Source organism: Ptiloglossa arizonensis, chromosome 13 (assembly GCF_051014685.1).
Source record: "Ptiloglossa arizonensis isolate GNS036 chromosome 13, iyPtiAriz1_principal, whole genome shotgun sequence".
Classification (NCBI taxonomy): Eukaryota; Metazoa; Arthropoda; class Insecta; order Hymenoptera; family Colletidae; genus Ptiloglossa; species Ptiloglossa arizonensis.
Window position 1 is genome coordinate 3,520,879 of NC_135060.1, and position 19,897 is coordinate 3,540,775.

The following is a 19,897-nucleotide window of genomic DNA, read 5'->3' on the forward strand; positions in this document are numbered from 1 at the left end:
GCGTGTATCCTGTACTTGCCGTTGTGACTTTTATTGTCGGGCTGTTAGTTGTCGGCTTGGTGTATACTGTGGCAGGCTGTGTACTCGTTTCAGTTTGTGTGTATCCAGTACTTGCCGTTGTGACTTTCACGGACGTGCTGTTAGTGGTCGGCTTGGTGTGTTCTGTGGCAGGCCATGTATTAGCTTCACTTGCAGTGTGTGGAATGGTTCCTTCCGTCACTTTCGTCGTTGTACTACTAGTACTAGGTTTGGTGTATACTGTGGCAGGTTGTGTATTCGTTTCAGTTTCTGTGTATCCTGTACTTGCCGTTGTGACTTTCACTGTCGGGCTGTTAGTCATCGGCTTGGTGTATACTGTGGCAGGCTGTGTACTCGTTTCAGTTTGCGTGTAGCCTGTACTTGCCGTTGTGACTTTCACTGTCGGGCTGTTAGTGGTCGGCTTGGTGTGTTCTGTGGCAGGCCATGTATTAGCTTCACTTGCAGTGTGTGGAATTGTTCCTTCCGTCACTTTCGTCGTTGTACTACTAGTACTAGGTTTGGTGTAGACTGTGGCAGGCTGTGTACTCGTTTCAGTTTGTGTGTAGCCTGTACTTGCCGTTGTGACTTTCACGGTCGTGCTGTTAGTGGTCGGCTTGGTGTGATCTGTGGCAGGCCATGTATTAGCTTCACTTGCAGTGTATGGAATGGTTCCTTCCGTCACTTTCGTCGTTGTACTACTAGTACTAGGTTTGGTGTATACTGTGGCAGGCTGTGTACTCGTTTCAGTTTCTGTGTATCCTGTACTTGCCGTTGTGACTTTCACGGTCGTGCTGTTCGTGGTCGGCTTGGTGTGTTCTGTGGCAGGCCATGTATTAGCTTCGCTTGCAGTGTGTGGAATGGTTCCTTCCGTCACTTTCGTCGTTGTACTACTAGTACTAGGTTTGGTGTATACTGTGGCAGGCTGTGTATTCGTTTCAGTTTGAGTGTAGCCTGTACTTGCCGTGGTGACTTTCTCTGTCGGTCTGTTAGTTGTCGGCTTGGTGTATATTGTGGCAGGCTGTGTACTCGTTTCAGTTTCTGTGTATCCTGTACTTTTTGTTGTTACTTTCACTGTCGGGCTGTTAGTCGTCGGCTTGGTGTATATTGTCGCAGGCTGTGTACTCGTTTCAGTTTCTGTGTATCCTGTACTTGCCGTTGTGACTTTCACTGTCGTGCTGTTAGTTGTCGGCTTGGTGTGTTCTGTCGCAGGCGACGTAGTAGCTTCACTTGCAGTGTGTGGAATGGTTCCTTCTGTCACTTTCGTCGTTGTACTACTAGTACTAGGTTTGGTATATACAGTGGCAGGCTGTGTATTCGTTCCAGTTTGAGTGTAACCTGTACTTGCCGTTGTGACTTTCACGGTCGTGCTGTTCGTGGTCGGCTTGGTGTGTTCTGTGGCAGGCCATGTATTAGCTTCGCTTGCAGTGTGTGGAATGGTTCCTTCCGTCACTTTCGTCGTTGTACTACTAGTACTAGGTTTGGTGTATACTGTGGCAGGCTGTGTATTCGTTTCAGTTTGAGTGTAGCCTGTACTTGCCGTGGTGACTTTCTCTGTCGGTCTGTTAGTTGTCGGCTTGGTGTATATTGTGGCAGGCTGTGTACTCGTTTCAGTTTCTGTGTATCCTGTACTTTTTGTTGTTACTTTCACTGTCGGGCTGTTAGTCGTCGGCTTGGTGTATATTGTCGCAGGCTGTGTACTCGTTTCAGTTTCTGTGTATCCTGTACTTGCCGTTGTGACTTTCACTGTCGTGCTGTTAGTTGTCGGCTTGGTGTGTTCTGTCGCAGGCGACGTAGTAGCTTCACTTGCAGTGTGTGGAATGGTTCCTTCTGTCACTTTCGTCGTTGTACTACTAGTACTAGGTTTGGTATATACAGTGGCAGGCTGTGTATTCGTTCCAGTTTGAGTGTAACCTGTACTTGCCGTTGTGACTTTCACGGTCGTGCTGTTCGTGGTCGGCTTGGTGTGTTCTGTGGCAGGCCATGTATTAGCTTCGCTTGCAGTGTGTGGAATGGTTCCTTCCGTCACTTTCGTCGTTGTACTACTAGTACTAGGTTTGGTGTATACTGTGGCAGGCTGTGTATTCGTTTCAGTTTGTGTGTAGCCTGTACTTGCCGTTGTGACTTTCACTGTCGGGCTGTTAGTTGTCGGCTTGGTGTATACAGTGGCAGCCTGTGTACTCGTTTCAGTTTGTGTGTATCCTGTACTTGCCGTTGTGACTTTCACTGTCGTGGTGTTAGTTGTCGGCTTGGTGTGTTCTGTGGCAGGCCATGTAGTAGCTTCACTTGCAGTGTGTGGAATGGTTCCTTCCGTCACTTTCGTCGTTGTACTACTAGTACTAGGTTTGGTGTAGACTGTGGCAGGCTGTGTACTCGTGTCAGTTTGTGTGTAGCCTGTACTTGCCGTTGTGACTTTCACTGTCGGGCTGTTGGTTTTCGGCTTGGTGTATACTGTGGCAGGCTTGGTACTCGTTTCAGTTTGTGTGTATCCTGTACTTGCCGTTGTGACTTTTACTGTCGGGCTGTTAGTTGTCGGCTTGGTGTATACTGTGGCAGGCTGTGTACTCGTTTCAGGTTGTGTGTATCTTGTACTTGCCGTTGTGACTTTCACTGTCGTGCTGTTAGTTGTCGGCTTGGTGTGTTCTGTCGCAGGCGACGTAGTAGCTTCACTTGCAGTGTGTGGAATGGTTCCTTCCGTCACTTTCGTCGTTGTACTACTAGTAGTTGGTTTGGTGTATACTGTGGCAGGCTGTGTATTCGTTTCAGTTTGAGTGTAGCCTGTACTTGCCGTGGTGACTTTCTCTGTCGGTCTGCTAGTTGTTGGCTTGGTGTATGCTGTAGCAGGCTGTGTATTCGTCGCCGTTGATTTATACCCAGTATTTCCTGTAGTTACTCTCTCGGTCGTCACGGAAGAAATTGGTTTCGTGTACCATGTAGCTGTTTGCGTACTAGAGATACTTGCCGCTGTCCCTGTGCTTCCTTCCGCTTCCTTTTCTGTCGTACTGGTAAGTGTGGATCTTGTATATTCAGTGGCAGTCTGTGTGGTATTCTTAGTTGATGTGTGCGCAGTAGTTCTTTCCGTCACTTGCGTCGTTATACTACTAGTAGTGGGCTTAGTGTACAGTGTATCAGGCTGTGCGCTCGTTTCAGTTTGTGTGTAGCCTGTACTTTCCGTTGTAACTTTCGCGGTCGTGCTGTTAGTAGTCGTCTTGGTGGGTACTGTGGTAGGTAGTGTGGTAGCTTCGGTTGAAGTGTGTACAGTAGTTCCTTTCGTCACGCCGGTCGCTGTACTGCTTGTTATGGGCTTGGTGTATTCTGTGGCAGGCTGTGTATTTGTTGCCGTTGGTTTGTACCCAGTAGTTCCTGTACTGGTTTTCTCGGTCGTCACTGAAGAAATCGGTTTCGTGTACCATGTAGCTGTCTGCGTACTAGTGTTACTTGCAGTTTGCTGTGTACTTCCTGTCGCCTCTGTTTTCGTCTTGGTAGTGGTTGTGGGTATGGTGTATTCAGTTGTGGGCTTTCTAGTAGCGTCATTTGCAGTGTGATTGGTACCTCCTTCGGTCACTTTCTGTGTTGTGCTGGTAGTAGTAAGTTTGGTGTATCCTGTGGCAGGGTGTGTATTAGTTTGATTTCCTGGTTGCTCGCTACTTCCTGTGGCTGCTTCCTGTGTTGTACTTATAGCAGCCGGCATTGTGGATTGTGAAATGGATTTCTGCGTCGTGGTGGTAATAGCCGTCGTAGTATATACTTTAGTAGTTTGCACAGTTGATGTACCTGCAGAAACTGGTTCAGTTGTATCTGTAATTATATATATTTGAGCATTTAGTAGAGCATCTTGTGTTTTTGTCTTATACTATATTGTTACCTACCTTGATTTATAATTACATCAATGATACAATTCTCCATACTGTTTATTACATCTGTTACGAGTGTCAGGAAGTCTGGAAGGTATCTTGTAACGGCGCATTCAAGTAGGTCATTATTGCATCCATTTATTTGGCTAACCATGTCCATGATTTCTCCTATGATAATGACAACGTCGGTACTTGCACATTGTTGAGCATCCGCCGCAACCTGTTGATTCAACCAATTTGATTGGTGTCTGGATTTTTCATATTTATTTACACCTTAATGCTTTTGTATCCGCTTTTAGCTAGAATTTTGTTGTGCGTATATATTGTTATTTTTGATAATATGTTTCAATTCATGGAATTCTTTATGTGAAATTTTGTTAGTGTTTCATACTGTTTTTTTTTTTTTATAATTGATGTGTAACATCCTGAAACCTCTGCTTGATATTGTGCGAAGGAAATGATATAGTGCTTATGTATTTTTCATGTTAAGTTACATTATCAGTTGTGTCTAATTACTATAAAACTTTTGGCCGAAATATTTTTAATAAATTGTTTTAAACTGTATCGTTAATGAATTTAAATCGATTGCTTAATTGGATTTATATTCGCTATACTTACAGCATTTAAACATTGTGTAGTTTCAAAGATGTTGTCATTAAATGCTCCACATAGAAGGGCGGCTTCAACAATCTGATTGAGCTTAGCTTTGAAATTTGTTGCCATTTCCGTTATATTTAGGAGAAAGTCAACTCCTCTATTTACGTTCTCTGTGATACAGTATTCAATGTCATTAATAATGTCAATTGCAGCGTCTGTTATTTTTGATATGTCGTCTGTACAGCAGCTGATATTGGCGCCATTTGCTTTGTTTTTCAATTTACTGATATTTATGTTCACCTGTATAACATAATTTAATAACATTTGAGTATCAATTATTACACCAGAACGTGTAGTTTTGTGAAACTTTTATAACGAAAGCAAGATCAGAATAAATAATTTCGACTTATATTTTTTTCAAGGGTTACTTAAAATTGTTCAACAGATATTGAGTTTAGTTCATCACAATTTTTCATTGAATGTTATTGGCTTAAAGTAATAAGTAGGATTTTTTATAAAGTTTTAAGTAACACTGAAAAATATTTTACCTTAAATATTTTGAAATTGATTTCCTGTTTCTCCGTGAAGATCAGGTACTCGATTTTTTTTTACACGAAGACTTTATGTATCTAAGTAAGTACACTATGCACCAAATACCTGAATTTAATTATTATTCACTATTCTTGGATCAAAATCAATCGACTACTCAAGGCCAGTGCAAATTTATCCCTACTATTTCATCTCCACAACCATCTTATTTCATGTCCCATATTTAAATACAGCCTACAAATACAATCAGTCACTCGAGCAGAGAACCAAGCTGATTCACAAATACAGAAGCGGTCAATTGATTTTCATCCCGCAATAGTCGCGCAAGATTAAGTCGACGCTTTAATTTGTCGATTATAGTAACCTACGCAATTACTTGTAAAATACTATATACTAATTTGCCAGATCGATACAGAGATAATTAATTTATCATATTTTACTCTCTTACCTGGATCATTATACTATTCACTTTTGAATTCGCTTCGGTAATCGTTCGATTACTAGTAATTTTAACATCACCGATACGAGATGTGGCAAAATTCAGGGCTTCATCTAGTATCTTGACGGTACCATTAACGATATTTTTAATGTTGTTGATGGTCGCCAGTTCATAAAGACCTTCTCCATATCCCATTGCATTATTCCAAATGGTGTCCTGCATAGGAATGACGCTGCCCTATAATACAAAAGAAATATTATTAAAAATATTTTATTTCCTATCGAATAAATAATTTTTACAGAAAAAAGACATTGGCATTAAAAAGCTGGTTTGATATACGATATACTAGTTACTGAGTACGTACACGATATTATATAATTTTAATAGATTCATAAATAATCACCGTCTACATACCAGAACCTTTGTTACATTATTTTAATATTAATGCCACGAAACATCTTTTCGAAGATTTGAATTTATTTAAGTAGACTGACTTTCAAACTATACGCAGACTCAATAAATTTCTGTTGAAAACAATTGTGCAAAAATAAGTAATTCACAGAAGAAGGTAGATGGTAATCTTTTATTCGATGAAAAGATCAAGTCAATTGAAATATCTTTATTAAAAGATAGAGAAGAGTTACTCGTAGAAAAAGTTGGTATACACTTGTTACCGCCATGTAATATGAAACATCGTAGTAACGAAGATCGAAATACAAAAATGAGTAAATTACAAGAAGAAGTTTAAAAACGTGGGGTTACATATCACACGTGTGTCGTATAAAATGACATTATTATCCATGTTATCCATGAATTTGTAAGTTCGCGTACAGTACCTTACATAATGTAACATTACCTAAACATGGAAAGATACAAGTCAGAGACTTAAGACCGAGAAGTTATGGGACATCACGTAAAATAACGCAACACTATTTAATCGCAAGCGATGTCACGAATTTGATGGTTTCGTGGTCTCACGTTACGCGACCATAACGTGTTTCCAACCCTATTTGTTGTAAGATATGTTCCAAGATATTCGACTGTATATCATCGTGATTACGTTGAAGCAGAATTTACAACCCCGCGGAATTTAAAAAAAAAACAAACGAAAAATAGGTTACACGTCTCCGAACACTGATTAGGCACTTTTAATTTGCGAGAGAAAAGACAGATTTGTGTCGCCGTGTCGCGAGAACTTCGCAATTTCTTCGCTACCGGTCTTACGGAGATAATAATAAAAGGAATCGAAATTGAAATTTACATAGCGGGTATTCTCGTTTCACGTGCGCGTCTTATCGTTCTTGGTTGCGAATCAACAATTCGTAGTAAATAAGATAAACAAGATAAAGTGGAGCAAATAAAAAAGATCGATTTCTGAAAAAAAAAAAAACCGCTGCTTTTCTCGGATATGTGAAAAGGACGAACCCGATTTCTTTTTTTACACCTGAATTATATTGCACTTCTTTTAGGCTCTCAGGCTACTAAACTTGGCCCACGTGGACGTTTTTCATTGTATTTAAAGGGATCGTAGAATATTTTAAACCGAAGATACAATGTTACGAATTTTTCAAATTTCACTACGGTTTTCTCAAGACAATGTTTCTAAGAATTGAATTTCTAAGTAAATGCAAATGGCGTCGATTCTGGAATTTAACCCTTTGCACTCGAGGCTTGTTTGGTACCGGAAATCGGTGCCTCGAGGAAATCCTTTGAGTCGTGAAATTCATCTGAAACCGAACATTTTCATGTACTTTGCGTACATGCGTTCACACTTTAGAAGAACGTAATATTTAAATTCCAATTTGAATTCCAAACCACACTGAATTAGGTGACGACCGAGGATCTCCTCTCGAATCCAAAAGGTTAAACTTAACTACTAAACTACCCCTTTAAGGCTAACATGATACGCAATTTTTTAATGTACTAGTGTGAGATAAAATACAACAGTGAACCATCGCGTAAAACATTTAAAAAAATAGAAATCTTTTAGCAAATATTTGACCCTTGCTATTAGCAGTCTCCCGCTACAATTATACCTGTATCTGAAAAAAGAAAACTTAATAATCATAGCAGGATTCTCAATTTCTGTATAAACCACGTTGTTTGAGGTAAATTTTGAAAGTTGTTAAAGTTCTCATTCTTTATTACACAAGATCTGTCATTAAGTAACAAATACAATTGACAACAAATTTTCCCAAGAGACGAAATTTGAAGTAAATTTTGAAAGTTGTTAAAGTTCTCAAACTTTGTTACACGAGATCTGTCATTAAGTAACTCCCCTCTGGGAGAGGGACCGTTCGTGTGAATTTTTCCGACTTTGATAAATATTTGACAAATTATTCCATTTATCCGTTAAATTTTACACGAATTGAATATTTTAAAAGCTGAAATTCCATTTCAGGGGAAATTCAACCAAATCGATTTCAACACTCGGATAATGTTTACGTATTGTACGTCCGATATTTAAAAAAGAGAAAAGTACATAAAAATATGTCACATATATTGTTTCGTTAGTTCCTTTTTAGTAGCACTGTTTTTCGTTAAATTTGATGTCCGTTACGATCGCATTTCGTATTTCTTAAGTTCCATTCATCTTCGACACCGTACCGGTCCATTCGTTGGTTCTAGCACTATACGTTAACGAATCGAAGACCCTTAGAAGGGAAAGTGTTCACTTACACGTATAGCGGCAACAAGGCAACAAAGGACGATTATGGCTTTCGCCATTTTTGATTCGTCCGTACTCGTTGTTCCGCACAAAAGACACTGGCCCGATAAAAGTGTCTCCTGATTTATATACGGCACGAAATTCAGCAAAATTATTTGCACGCTTTGACACGGATTTTGGTTATTCAAATAGACATGTAGTTTTCTACACCTGTACAATTATGACTAATTAATGTTACTACCGCCACCGATATGCTCGTTATTAACGTGTTATCAGAGGATTATTTAAGTTTCCTCAGAAGTGGATGATAAGTTCACCTACACACTTAAACGGGATTTCTCGAGCCAAACAAAAAAATATTTGCCCCTGTTATTCGGCCATTTTTCTTTTTTTTTTTTTTTTTTTTTTCTTTCTTTTTATTTACCACCACGCCTCCACACGACGCGGAATGAAGTAATTATTAAATTTTGTACATGCATTCGCTAATTCGCTGCCACGGATGATTATCGCGCTTCGAGTTGTCCGTGCAAACAGTTCTTCAAACAGTTTCGATTAATTTGATCCTGCTATTCAAACTAAGCTATTAACGATTTACAGACCATTTATTTCTGGTCTGTAAATTAACTAATTCGTTTTCGATCAAAACTTTAACGTACAATAACGTACTTTAACGTAAGATAAAATATCACAGGCATGTACAATTGTTGCAAATCGCCCCTAGAACCGATCGCGAGACTTCTATTGAGAAAATGTAATTTTCTTATCGGGAAAAAGTTTGATCGCGTATAACTATTTAAACGCACAATAGGTTCGCGAATCGACACCGAAAAGGCGCCGTGTCGGATCGTTCCGCGGTTAACAATTAACATCGTGTTAAATATTCAGTACTCGTCGAGGACTTGCGGCGAGTAGCATCAATGTGTAAGGGTCGTTGAACGATTGTCGTTACGATCAACTGTACCAGGGGCATGTGTCTGTATTCGTGCAAGAACACGGACACGTACAATTTCACCCCAATAAAACTTTCCCATAGAAACGACGCACGGGGTGTCGTGGGAACCGTTTCGCCCGATATAAAGCACCGTGCGCATTTTTATGGGGCGCGTAGACGTCCAAGTAGTTCGGGGATTCCTTTGTAATGAATCGATGATTCTTTTCGTCGAGCCACGGTCCCGATCGAGGCGACCCGAAATGCATTTTTCACGATTCGCGTGTGTGTCGCGTATGCGAATTACTCGCTAAATAAATTAAATTAGAGGGTGGAGAAGTAGGGATTAACCGATCAGAAGGAAAACGAGTAACGGGTAATAATTCGGAATTTTAATTCTGATAAAATTTAAATTCTGATCAATTTTAATTCTGATCAATTTTAATTCTGATAAAATTTTAATTCTGATCAATTTTAATTCGTGTGTGCCAATTAACCGCTAAATAAATTAAATTCGAGAGGAAAGAGATAGAAATTAATCGATCGGAAGCAAAACGAGTAACGGGTAATAATTTAGAATTTTAATTCTGATAAAATTTAAATTCTGATCAATTTTAATTCGTGTGTGCCTATTAACCGCTAAATAAATTAAATTAGAGGGTGAAGAGGTGGAAATTAACCGATCAGTAGGAAAACGAGTAACGGATAATAATTCAGAATTTTAATTCTGATAAATTAATAATTTGATTACATTCTTGCGAAATAAATGCACAATATTATAGATGGGGGAAAGTTCTTTGAATTTATTCTTTGCTATTTTTTTATTTTTATACGAAATACATACATCAAAAAGAAGTGGTATTTTTTTGGAAGTATCGAGTACACAACAGTGTATTTCTACGAATACCTAACTAAACAATGTTTCGAGGATCAAAGTTACACGACCTTCGTCAAAAATATGGAGACCTTGGATAATACAAATTGTTGACAGATTGAGCGATATCAATGGTACAAACGTTTTATATCGCCATTGCACGACTCGCGCGGATCGCGTTCGCCAATTCAGAGATTCGACCGCGCTTAATCACAGTTGTGAACGAGCATAATCGAGAACACGAGACAGTTTCGTGTAAAAAAAAGTTCGCACACAATTCATATAATACTATTGTTTCGATAATATTGAGAAACGACGGTTCGCATAAATGGTTCGATATTATCGAGACAATATTACCAATTTTTCTCCATACGTCATATATATACAATATATTTGTATGTATTGCTGCAAAATTACATATATCTGAATATATACTGAAAAACTTTGGATAGTATTGAACAATTTTTGATCGTCTCACTATACTGCATCGCTTCACATTGTCGTCCTAAATGATCAATATTGGGCAATATCGAAGATTGACAATAATATTGACTGTGTGAGAGCACCTTAAAAGTCAAATTGAAATTGGTCGCTCCGAGGGAGAAATGTTATCTTTAGGAAACATTTTTTTATGCGGGAGTATGTTTGCTCAGCCAACAAGCCAATATTTAAAATGTGTATGAACGCAGTACATGTCATTAATTCTAATTCAATAAGATATCTTTTCGTGTACAACAGCGCGATAACCAACTTTACCCAGGAAATTTCATATTTCTTCGTTTCTAAGAATCTTACTTCCTGTCTGAAATGAATATTCATATGTCGTTGTTTCCCGACATAATATTGATACCGATACCTAATAAAATATGATCGTAAGTAAAACGAATTAGTGGAAAACATTATTACCAATTTTATCGATTTTTCTTCGATTCCTAGAGTACCTACACGATTATGTATAATAAAATATACAAGAAGTAAAATATACACGAGAAACGGTTAGAAAGTAAAAACATTTCAAACGCTCCGTTTAAAATTATATACTAAGAACGTCATCTCAGTGATGTTATCAGTTGATGTAACACAAATGCTCAATTATGACAACGTTATTATAAAAGTTACTTTCTACAGTCAGATAAAGTAGAACAATTAATCAGTGAATGTATACTTACTTTACCTGTTAATTATATGGGATGCACTATTGAACATTTTTATGCAATATTTTTATGATGATCTACATTTTTCTATGCAGTAAATATTCATCTAATATTAGTTGCAAAATATTTTAGACTTAATTTACATGAATCGAAAATTGTTCAATTTTCACAAGAACGAAATTTACTCAATTCAGTTTTATTAGTATTTAAATAACATTCCTTTGGAATATGTTTCCATAATAAAAGTACATTTTTTAATCTTCAAAACTTTCTAGGAATAAATAAAAAACGAATCTTTCTCTTTGTGTAAATAGAACGTATTTCTTTTTAGTTCAGATATCGGGTCACAAAAGTCTTCTTCGTACAGTCGTACGATGAGATACGTAGATAGATGCTTTGCTATGGAAACAAATGACAAAACGAAACATCTGAATACTGCATACATATGAATCGTGGAATGTGGTTCTATTTTGGTCATAAAGGTTGCATGAAATGATGTTCCATAAGACTGAAAACATTGCAGTTTATTCTTAGCCTAAAAGTATTTACTGTACTTGTCAACAATATGATTATCATTAATCAATTATATGTACTATTTTCCAGACATATCCTCTCTGGGCTGCCTTACCTACAGATATTCTTCGGTGAGTACTTAAATTCATTCTCCTTTAATTCTTCTGAATCTGTATTGTGAAAACGACTTACAGAATTGAGCACACACCTTTCACGAATACGAAGTATCAAAGTAAAATTTAACTTTACAATTACAATTTCCCTTCTTTCACTTTAGAAACATTTTACGTCTCGCGCAAATAATGCTACACCTGCAATTTAAGAAAACAAACGTCGAGTCAATATGTATTCCCAAATAAAAATCTCTGCTTGAATAAACACGAGGTTCATTCCTACATCTATCTGTGTTATGCAATTCGATCTATAGGAGTATGGGTCTAACGCGTGTGTCACGTTCTTAAAATCGTTCTTTTTTTTTTCTTCTTTTTTTTTTTCATTTTGAGGAAACGTACACTTCAGGAAAGTAGAGTTTCAACATCTGTTCTCGTATTCGCTTCCTGTCCGGAATATCGATACCACGTGTTCCCTATACATTTAAATATTTAAGATACTCTGATGATACACTACGTTCTCGAATATCGAAATAAATTTCTAACAATTTCGATGATTCGTTATCACGATTTCTTTAATATCGTGATTAATTTTGGCAAGTGAATTTGTTTGTCTCGTCGTTTAATCGATTAATCGTGCGAACGAAATTAATCGAGCAATATTTAATTTTGTGACAGTTCAGAAATTCAAGAAACACCAAAATACACGTTTCTTATTTGCTATAACTTATTAATTGCACGTCACGATTAAACAATGTTCGATTCCCATGTGACGACAATACGTCCTTCGTACCTTATTGTTGCAAGCATTTATTGTGTAAATAGAACAGCAAAAGAAGAGGGGAGGGAAGCCTTGAACATTAATTCCCATCTTACCATACTGAATTCTTTTATTTTTCACTTCTTTCCCTCGACATTAAGGCCGACACTGATATATAAAAATGACTTTAACGCTATCAAATTGTATTTCAACGGCTTTACATTTACTTGTCGTATACTCTGTTACGTAACATAATTTTCTTTTCTTTTTTTTTTTTTTTAATTCGAAAGACTCGTACGCACGCAATTTGCGTTTATTTTAATTTTTATTACCCGTTCATTACACATACGATATTTTATATCGCGGATAAGGATCTTGGGTAAACAGAATTTGACAGTGTTACGATAGAAATTACGACTATATTTTTAAAAAATAAAGGTAGATGGTGATATTGAAGAAATTCATGAAAGTGCTATTTCATTTTTGGTAGAAATCGTTTTATTAGTTTTTTATTGGTACATTATTTTTGGATACACTGACATCAATTCTTCACTACGTTTGCAGTGTTAATAATTTAATATATAATCGACATAAACAAAGTTTAAGTTTTTACTTTTTTAAAGAAGAATAGAGAGTACTGTTAGCTCTGTTCTTTAATTCTTTTTAATGAAAACGAGATACATTCGTCTTACGAGCTAGCTTATTTGTCTATATTGTTTCTTACAATGTTAGTTTAATTTCGTGGCATAACTTTGAGTTGGCAATTATTTTGTTTGAAATAAACGAAAATTTAAATTAAAAATGATATGTTCAAATATGCGTCGATATCCTGAACAATTTAAGATAATACCGATAGTTAAATTTGTAATGTTTCTCCATATATAATACAATACGATGATGCTAATCAAAAGACTTCTTTCAATTTTCAAGAAAAATACTATACTTTCATAGAACAACAATTAAATCTAAGATTCAATTCGATCTAGAGTTTGGATTTTTTAAAGAATGATCGTAACTCCCTGAACGATAAAATAATTCATATAAGGTAAAGTTTAAATTAGTTTTCATTAACGAACAATATTCAACCAGAACATTTAATAACGCACGATCGCATAAAATAATAAGAATTACAAAAGTTGAAGAGATTTCCAAGCTCATTTCGTATCGTAACACATGTTAGTGTTTCTACCTGTTGGTTCAATGTTCATGGGAATACACCGGCATGTGGTTTTATCTGTGACCATATGGCGTATGGGGAAATACACGTGCGAACAAATCGAGACGAAACCCATTCAGAACGTTGGCTCGGTAGGATGTACGTTTACAATAAGAATGACACAACACAAATATTTTCAAGTTTGAGTTGTCGGCAAATTCCTTGGGAATATGCAACTTGTAGCCATTGATTAAACTCATTCACGGTGAAGTTACACGCTCGTCGTTTGAGCCTCTCGAAAGCCAAAGTAATCAATTTAATTTTTTGTAAATTCGATGTTGAGACCATGGTTATATTATTTCAATAACATCGTTCTTCGATGGTACGTATCCTAAGGTATCGATCGTTTTAATATCTAAAAGGCTCGTTTACGTTCCAGTAAACGGAACGGTTCTTTTGTGCTTCTCAGAAAGAATAATTTACATTTCGAATTGCATCACAGGGAACACAGTGCAAATAGAATGTGTAGAAACTGAACTTGAGCATTATCTCATAATGTGTTTTTGTTTCGTCAGTGCCAGAAATTATTGTGATTCGAAATCACGTGCAATTCCCATGCGAAAAACGAGGCACAGTTTCCAGCAATGTGAAAAAATTGTTCGACATTTCTTTAGTTCTACTTACAAGGAGGAAATGTGAAATCGAGTTTAAATACTACAGGATTAAAATCAGATAAAGAAAGACAAAATACGATCATGGAACATTATTTTTGATTGTAGAGATGTCTCTGTGTATAGAGAATGTATCTTAATGTTTGCAACAGCGAAACTGAATTGTGAAATGCGGTAGGAGGTATGTTATTATTTGAAGTATTTCAGCCTTTGCAAATTTACTATCGCACGATGAAAATGATGAAGTACCGTCAAATTAGTTATATCAAGAAGATATATATCTTAGTCTGTTCTCAGTGTCGTTAGAAATTTGTTCATTGAGTTGCAGTTTTCCACTAGAGTTTTCCAATTATTCAAACGTACAAGAAGAATTAAATACGGTTCAAAATTTCATTCATCGATAAATTCATCGAGTAGGTATTATTGTTACAAAGAGCACGAGAACGAAGAAATAAATTAATTTTCACGCGACACTTTTGACTTGGGTGTACTTTGAATACCAATGACGTTTTATTTATAAACATAGAATTGTAATAAAGTCAAACTGAATTCCACGATATTATCCAGAAGGATAAACAAAAGTACCAGTAGTAGTCTCTCGGAAAAAAAGGATGAAAACAAAATCCACCAGCAGCTATATCCCTAATATGAAAGCATCGTTTAATAAAATACATATGTATGCTGGGTGTTCCATTTAAGTTAAAGGTAAAGTTTCTCTTTTGATACTTCGGCAGGCAGTTGTGATTCGCTTTCATATTTTCTGGAGTAGTTGATGGATCGTGACTTTTGTTACGTGGATTATGTTTTTTTTTAAAGACACTCCATAAGAAATAATCTGGTAATTATTCAAATATTCAATTTTTCAAATATAAGTAACATAGTGATTCTAGGTCTACCGTCGATAAATTGCATTTTCCAAGTGAGTTACTATCCCCTCGTATATTCTTTTGAATGGTTTGCTATTCGGCAAACATTTATTAGGAAAACGTTCCACGTACAGGTGGCTTACCAAAAAAACGCTGCAGTCAGCAGAACGATACATTGAAGCGTGTTTGCTGTTTCTACGTTTGTGTAGTCTGCCATTATTGCTTCAAATGGAAACTATGACAGAATTTTATTAAAAATGTTCAACGTACAGTGCTCTTATTTTGAAAATAGACTAGAAGTGGCTCATAGAATGTTGTGAAAGTATTTACAAACGGTAAAGGTCTCAATTGAGATTAGGTTTTATAGTAGAATTCATTTTTAGTTGCACTTCACTTTTCACATGTATATATATACATGTGTATACATATACTGCTCATATTTTACTTCTATATGTATTTAGTGTATTCTTACACATATTTGTAATAAATACGTTTAATAATAACAATAATAGTAATAGTAATAATAATAATAATAAGATGCAAAGCATTGATAGTAAACAGTGAAGTGGAATCGAGTTAAGTTAGTCTGTAATAGGAATTAGTAAAATCTAAAAATATCTGCAACTCCGAAAGAAGATCAAACAGGGTAATTTATATTTTTATGAATATTTTTCCATTATTTTTTATACACCTTGTTCACGTATGCATCATTACGCCGAAGATAATAAACGAGGAGATAGACGCGACGCAACGGGCAATATTGTATTCGGGAAAGGCACAATTCTCGGAAGATGCAACCTCGCTTAAAATGCATAATCGCATCAAATGGATAATGCAACAAGACGGTATTCTCGGGAAACCGGTTATCAGCAATATCGTTTTCATAGATCCAAAGTTGCAACGGAGAACGTTTCTTAGAAAACGGTGAAAATCTTGAATATATGTATTCGTTCGTTTCAGAAATGGCTCGCTCGATGTTGCATTTATCATTGAAATTCAGGTAGACGTTGGAAGATGCACCGCCTTTATCAACGTTTAAAGGAACTTTAGCTGTTGGTGATAAATATGTATACACGAATCTGTCCGCGCTCATAAATCTGCCTTAACTTTATACGAACGCTAGTATTTAATTACATATTTGTACTTTTCATTGAAAAATATTACTACCCGACATACCAAACATCCCTTATATCCTCTAAATCAAGATTATATGGCCGCTTAAAATGCCCACACGAGCAAACTGTCTTGCATTAAATGTACGCAATTTTCATTGGATTTTGAGCATTATTTTCCTGAAAACGAAACATAAAAGTTTACCAATTTTGAAAAAGAAATCGCTCTATTCTAACTAGTATTCATGTTTGCACTCTGGATACTTCTTCATCAAAGTGACAAATATTTCAAGTAGACGTACAATAGATACTGTACAAGTAGAGTTCATTGTTCGATCGATTGTTCCAATTATCGCATAAATTTCGATACTTGTGGGTACGTTCAGCATTATTTCCCAGTCGATAAAATGTCGGTGTGAAGCGTTCGTTGCATTGGAAGCAACTTCGAGCATCGTGCTCGAAAACTTTCTTCATCTATTCCAGAAACACTGTGTATGTTACATTTCACGAACAAGATTGGAAAGGTAGCGATGGCGAACGATTTTTAACAGGAGACACCGTATACTCGTTAAAACTTGTTCGTTGGTTGATATATTATAGCTAGGGTGGTTCCCAAAAATTTACAACTCTTTTCTCCCAAACGACCTGTATCAAAATATTGACGAGCAGCCTAACACAGCTGTATATTTTTTACGCTTGCAAACACTAAAGGTGCGGTTCGAACGCGATGCAATTTCGCGAGTTTCCTAGAATGCACATTAAACGAGAGTCTTTCATGCGTTGCACAATGCTACAGGCTTTGAAAAGTAATTACCAAAGTACAAAGGTGCCGCGTTTCTACTCGGTATACGCTCGTTGTACAGTACGAACGAGAAACTTGAACTTCCAGAGGTGGAAATCGCACGTTTATCGTTTTCACTGGATTCTTTCTTCGTTCTCGAGTTAAAGGCATCGTTGGGCCGTGAAAGGAGCCGCGAAGAAGAGAGTGAATGACGCATAAAGATAGCCACTGTGTGGAAGCAGATGTAGCACGAGCCACTTTAGACAAAATTTCAATTAACTTTTTATAAACTCAAGGTTACTCGTTACAAGCATTCTCTAAATGTTTCGGGTCCGTTGATTGACGTCATCGTCAAAAGAAAAAAAATAATAGACCAGTAACGAACAATATCCATTTTCATTTGTAAGCAGGCTAGCGGAACTGTACGTGAAAATATTAATGAGATACATTAGGTCGAATTATAACTGAAGTTGTTGGTATAGAAAGATAATATTGCACGGAGAGCCGTAACGAGCGTATTACTAGGTAGCAAATTTTGTAAAATTTAAGAAAGATTAGATTGAAGTCTTTGAAGAAAACAACGGTTGGTTTGCTGCAGTCTCGTTGGTTTTGCAATTTGTATAGTTTTGGTGGGTACGAAATGCAAATACAAGAAGCAAAATAAGAGAGATTGTGTAATTGGATAATTCAAATTGGAAAGTTTCAAAATTGTCCTTTTTCTTTCTAATAATTTAAATCTGTTATTCATTTTTATAAGAGTGCTGCTCCGTGTTTAATATTTTTTCGGTGAATTATTTAAAATTAATTTACCCTCTGCCAAGGTTAAAATTAATTTTAGTTTAATATCCATTTCTACGTTGGCTAATGACATTTTGATGGAAGTTAAACGATATTAACTGATAATGGAAGTTAAGTGATATTGGACGTAAGTCATATTAGCAATTTCCTTCTTCATTAATTATACAGTTTTAGAGATGAATGAAACTTTTATATATAAAATCTGTGCGAACAAACCGGACCACTGTAGTTAAATTATGGAAAATTTTAAACTATATCGATAATTCCTTCAAATTATCAAAGAATAATAAGATTTTATTTATTGCATTTACTTTGTAACATGCACTGATATAATAATTAACTATCAATGATGTTACCATACTGTCTGCTAAAATTATTATAAAATTAGTCACTGTCGATTACATCTTGCCAATACGATTCTGTCATTAATTTACCGCATTTTGGAGATCTCAAGAATATTATTATACATTAAATGTCGATTTAATTTTATCAGGATCCTCTTCTGGGTGGTATTAATACATCAAATACAAACAGTTAACTTTGATAAGTTAACCGCATTACTTCAACAATATTATGCTTGTAAAATTTTCCGTGAAGAAATTTCTCTCTCATCCACCAGGTAAATATTAAATTTTATCGTCGTTTCCCTCTTGGGAATATTCATCTTTAACAATCTTGTCAAACACTGTCTAACAATTTACTTATATTTAATGTTTACAATCCCGTCCACTTAGATTGCATTCGCTTAAGTCTTCTCCTTGACACGTAAACGACCGTGCTGTTCTGCATTCGTCGCACTTGTTTCTTTTTTGCGATTTTAACCGTGACAAGTTGACGGACAAGTTCATCCATGCCCAACCAATCCCAGAATCCGAGCGCTGTTATTTAGAAGTTACTCCCCCGATCGTACGCCCCTAAATTCACTTTCACTGGTTTGCATAATATTAGAATCGATACTGACCGTTTTCCAAAGTAGAATTTTGCTTTTCATTATCGTTTCGTACTAATAAAAACAACACCAATAAATGAGTCCAGAATTCCCTTGCTTTGACGATCGAAATCCGACAATAATCCTTCTTGAGCCATCGACTAACGAAAACTTCCATTTTTATATTATATCATCGTGAGAATTACCCAATGAAAATAAGTTCGAACGCGTTCTCATTTGATAACATTTTTGCGCGGGATTTAAATAAGAGACGAATTTTGCGCGAATTCGTGATACGGAAAAAAAATTGAAAGATCGCTCGTTGAGATCGTCGGGTTAGGTGAATCACCCTGTATATTTCTGGAAGGATGTTGGAAGTCACCCTTCCTCGATCGCTGGGCGCAAGTGCGTTTCCTTTCTTCTTCCTTTTAACTAACGTCTTCGTGTTCCTCTCTTTGCATTCACACGTTTACGTTCCTTTCTCCATACACCTGTGCTCACGCAAGGCGTTTCATAGCGTTGGCCAGGGTGTATTGTGAAATGTTTGCGCGCACGATACGCGATACAAGAAAAAAGGCCGACCAAAATAGTCGTAGCCCGACACTATTCGTGTTCCCTTCGCGTCGACGGATTCGCACAGGAGAATCAAGGCCACCGTACGTTATTTTTACCGATGTTACATTTTTATATAAGCGTTGTCCAAACAAACGGGGTAAAGTCGTTCCATTAAACCTCGCGCTCATTGAGCGGTATATACGTTGGCGAAAATACAACGCGATCGATCGAACCCATTTGGAGGAATTTTTATGTTTAATTATATACACCTAACCCTCCATTTCTACAGTAGATCGGTTTCTGTGAAAGTTCCGTGTAAATCGAGGCTGACATTTACTTTGAAAATGGGGAAACAAATGCCAAGCTTTTATTCTTTATTTCTCGATGGTAAATTAATCATTTACTGCTAGGTAAAGAAATTTTTATAGGTTTGTGTACGCACGTAGTAAGGAATCTATGAAAATGAAATTTTATTTTATATCCTCTGTGCTTGGCGAGGGAAAAATAATTTTTCCTGTACCTTTTTACTTGGCGAAAATCATCTGACACTTTGCGGTCCGCGTAAAGTA

At 36.5% G+C, this 19,897-nt stretch overlaps 1 protein-coding gene across 3 annotated transcripts in view; it reads left to right on the forward strand.

Annotated features, from left to right (window-relative positions):
* Numb (NUMB endocytic adaptor protein) overlaps nucleotides 1-19,897 on the forward strand; it is a 101,193-nt gene that overhangs the window by 42,017 nt on the left and 39,279 nt on the right. For all 3 annotated transcript variants that reach the window (XM_076325970.1, XM_076325971.1, XM_076325972.1), the window contains exon 2: nucleotides 11,682-11,722. The gene's annotated coding sequence lies outside the window, so the exon portion shown is untranslated. The remainder of the gene's footprint in view (nucleotides 1-11,681; nucleotides 11,723-19,897) is intronic.